Below are 5,000 nucleotides of genomic sequence, written 5' to 3' on the forward strand. Positions count from 1 at the left end.
TAATTTACTATTAATTTATTTTTGATAAATCAGGTTGATATATTTTGAAGACTGTTATTGATGTATTCTACTTCTTTCAATGGGTCTTTAGTTGGGAAGAAGATGTTAGTGTCATCTGCATATAGAAGGTGATTTGCATCAGTTGCATGTTGAAAATCGTTCATGAAGATTATGAATAGAAGAGGACCTAAAATTGATCCTTGTGGCACGCCTGATCTTACGTTAAGTTTTGTTGAGGAGTGACTTTTTATTGCCACATACTGGTCTCTGTTCTCTAAATAACTTTTGAACCATGCACTTACTTTTCTTCTTATTCCATGTGAATTTAATTTTTTAATCAGTATATCGTGGTTGATGACGTCAAAGGCCTTTGAGAGGTCTATGAATACACCTACAGTTAGTATCTTTTCGTTAAGATTATTCATAACATTTTGTGCTAATTGCAGCAAAGCTTGTTCAGTTGAATGCTGTGCTCTGTAGCCATATTGATTATCATTTAATAATTTATCTATGGACAGAAATGAGGTGACTCTGACAAAAATTATTTTTTCTAGTACTTTGGAAAGTGGAGAAAGTAGAGATATTGGTCGATAATTACTTGTCTCTAATTTGCTCCCCTTTTTGTGAATTGGAACTACTCTGGATGTTTTGAAGCATTGTGGAAATATTCCTTGGACGATGGAAAGATTGTAAATATGAGTGATTGGAATGACAATTTCTGGTATGATTTTTTTAAGTAGATTGTTACTTAAAGTATCATCTGACGTGCTGTTTTTGTTGCTTAAGTTTTGAACAATGTACGTTACTTCTTCATCATTGGTGGAGTTCATATACATTGATTTACAGATTGCACTATTTATTTTTAATTTATCTTCAGTAACTATTTGATTTTCCAACAGCTTCTCTGTGACATTGATGAAGTATTCATTGAAAAGAATACTTATTTCCTCTGGGTCTTCGATGATTTTGTCGTCGACTTTTAGCTTATTGATTTCAAGATTGTTTTGTTTTCTATTCATTATACCGTTTATTATTTCCCATTTTTGTTTGGAGCAACTATTTGCCTCTTCAAATTTTTGTTGAAAATAATTTTTTTCTGCCTTTCTCTTTACTGATGTAAAGTAATTTCTAAACTTTTTATATTTTTCAACATTAGCGGAGTTTGGTGCAGCGACTGCTATTTTATACAGTCGATTCTGTTTTTTTGATAATTTTATTATTTCATCAGATACCCATGCTTTTTTATATTTTTGTTTCTGCCACTGCAGAGGTGCGTATGTGTCAAGAGTTTTATTGAGTATATTGTAAAAATTCAGGCATGCTGTATCTATATTATTCTCGTTTTTAACTGAATGCCAATTTTGAAGTGAGAGATTTCTAGATTTCTTTATTTTTTTAATAAAGAAAATGGATGTTTTATTAATTTTTCTACATAAAATTTGGTCATCATTGATAGCAGTTTTAAAATTTTCTACTATTGCATAAACTGGAAAATGGTCAGAAAAGTCTGAGACTATGACTCCACTTTCGCAATGTTGATACAGGTTCGTAAATATGTTGTCGATTAATGAATTGGCGTTACAAGTTACTCTTGTTGGTAAATTAATTAAAGGCGAGAAACAAAATGAAAATAGTAAATTTTGGAAGTCTTTAGAATCATTTGAATCATTGTCCAATAAATTAACATTAAAGTCGCCCACTATAACAGTTTTGTCGGCGGGTTTGATGGCGTGTAAAATCAAATTGATTTTATTTAAAAAAGGCTCAAATTTATAATTGGGTGGGCGGTATATCGCGATAACTTTTAGCACACCCCTAGATGAAGCATGCCCCGATTCAATGTCCACACAGAGAACGTCGACATTTTCATCATCAAATGCACTGTTATCATTTACAACATATTTGATGTCATGCTTTATGAACACACCAACATCTCCGCCTCGTTTGCTTTTTCTATTTTTATATACAAAATTGTAATTATTTAACTTAATTAAATCAACTGTTTCATTGTTCAACCACGTTTCTGATATTACTATAATTTTGAAAAAGTCGTCGAATTCTGTTAAGAAGATTTCTAGATTTAATAATTTATGAAACAAACTTCGAGCATTCAGATGAATGATTGGTAGGTGATTGTTTTTCATTTTATTCTTCAATTTTATTATGTTAGATAATTCTTTTACAGTGTAATATTTTGATTCTTCGAGATTCTCTTCTTTGAAGTTTTTATTCATTGCTATTTTTAGTTGAAACAACATTTGCCGACAGATCATTGAAACACCATTCGCGGACGATGATTTGGTCTGGCCAGTTTTCTGCATTCATGAACTCAGCTGAGTCTGTTTCATAAATACAAACTCTGAATGCAGCGCTTGTCTGTTGAACATCGATTTTGTCAGAGTTCGTGTTTTGTGTGTTGATCGATGTTGTAGCTTGCTTTGAGCGGCGATTAAAAATAGAGTTTTTGATTGCTGAGCAACCAAGCACCTCAATTTTCAATCCATTTATGTGTTCGCTTAACTCTTTTGCAGTGCATTGTTGGTCCAATCGACCAACGTAAAAAACTTTTCTTTTTGGCGAAGGTTTCATCGCTTTCAAATTTGTTTGTTTATCAGTTTGGGTGCCTATAACTGTTTTCATATTTGCTATGTTAGTGTTGTGTGTTTTTTTCTTTGTTTTCAACATGCTGATGTTCGCCACGTGTTGAACATTCACCACGTGTTGAACATTTGAGCTCTTTTTAATTTTACGTTTTACAATCTCTGACCAGTCAGATTGCTTGCTCGATTCGGTCTTGCAATCGGATTGCTGCTTTCTTTCTACTTTTGGGCTATTGTTAATAGCCGCATTATTTACTATTTCTCGGATGATGTTTCTTTCTTCAATAAATAGTTCTTCTAATTTTTTTAACTTTTCGTCAAGAATTGACTCAAGTTTAGCTTTTTTTGAGCTTGGAATTTTAAAAAGGTTGAGAGCAGCACACTGAGGCAATTTGCTCTCAATTTTGTTGCTCAGAATAGTTTTTATTGTTAGTATTAAATCACTAACCTTGTCCTTTTTAGAATTTCCAGAACTGTTTGGCTTTATTTTTCATCTTTTTCTAGATTTAACGCATCTAGATCGCTGGTAAGTAATTTTTTTGCTATTCTAATATCTTCACAATTATAGAAATCCATTATTTCGTAAATGAATTCCGCATCGTCAATTTTGTCAGAATTATTAAATAAATAACACAATAACTCGTTAATGCAAACCGCTCGCGACATCGTACATATGTATGTATGTATGTATGTATACATACAAACACATATACACATACATACACACATACATACATACACAGACATACATACAAACACATACATACATACATACAAACACACAAACGCACCGGTTGAGTTTTTTTTGTTTCTTCTTAGTAATCTGAATGATTGATTGTTAAACTCGGTCACTTGGTTGATTGATTGACTGATTGATCGCTTGATTGATGAATAACGAAAAAAGATTACCAAGATAACGTAAGTTTATATATATATATATATATATATATACAGATAATATATATATATTATATATATAACATATATCTACATAAATGTATTGTATACATATATACCCTACCCATATTTTGATCTATTATTCCATTAATACCATATCAGATAACCCGCAGTGATAGAAAATGATACATAATGATACTTGCATGCCTAACAAACCGTCTTACGGATAAAATAGAATTGAATGTTTGGATTTATATAGTGCACTCTCTGTACTTTGTTTTCTTGTATGTTTCTGGATTAAACTTTGCACTTAAAAAATAACACATAAAAAGCATATGTGTGTGTTATTGAATCTTTTGTTCATGTGTTTGTATGCTGGGGAGAGATTTCTCTCGCATTTGAATCTGGTCTCTACTGCACTTAAAAGACAGGAAACTTTACCGCTACGCTATGGTTTCCTTGAGCAAAAAAAACTCCTTTCCTTTAACAATAATAAAATTAACAATTTCGTAATTACCCTCATAATTTTATTACGAGCAAACTGATGATACTACAATTACTAAATTACTACGTTATAGTCATAAATGCTCTTTAAACATGTGTTTTTGAGTTGATACATAGAGAGTGTAGTTAATAATATTACTGACCAAAAGCGTAGCATAGCATTACTTTTGACATTATTAACTACTTATTAAGATACTACAATTACTACAATTACTGCGCCATTCTTCTCTGGTAGGCCACTGCTTAACTTTCATACTTGCTATGAGCATCATATAGCTGAGCAGAGCACACGTAAAATATCTATCAACATCCATCATTCCTTGGCTTTTCTCTCTCTCTCTCTCTTTCTTTCTCTCTCTTTTTCTCTCTCTCTCTTTCTTGTTTTCTCTTTCTTTCTCCTTCTCTTTCCGTGTCTTTTGTCTTTCACAGTCTTTTTTCTCCTAATTTAGAGTTAAGTTTATAACCTAACTTGAAGAAAGTTAATTTCTGAATGCTGATATATGTGAGTTGTGTATGTATGTTTGAATACTATCTATTTATTTTTTTGTATGTATGTTTGTGTCGTGTACGGTGTGTATGTATGTATGTTTGTTTGTTTGTTTGTATGTATGTATGTATGTATGTATGTATGTATGTATGTATGTATGTATGTATGTATGTATGTATGTATGTATGTATGTATGTATGCATGTACATGTGTATGTATACGTGCATATATTTGAATAATCCAATAGTAAAATTTCGGAGAGTACGAAAGCGTTCTTATTTTTATCTTGATCGCTATCTCACTCCATCTCCACCCTCACCATCATCTTCCTCATCTTCCTCATCTTCCTCTTCATCATCTTCATCATCATCAATGACGTCACTATTAGCATCATCATCATCGTCATCATCACGCCATAAAAAAAATATTTTTTTTAATGGTCAGACCGAGATGTTTTCTATTCTTAGAAGTATGAAGATCATTATTTTAATGCCCGAAAATTTACGGTTCGA

This window comes from Helobdella robusta (assembly GCF_000326865.2).
Source record: "Helobdella robusta unplaced genomic scaffold HELROscaffold_77, whole genome shotgun sequence".
Taxonomy (NCBI): Eukaryota; Metazoa; Annelida; class Clitellata; order Rhynchobdellida; family Glossiphoniidae; genus Helobdella; species Helobdella robusta.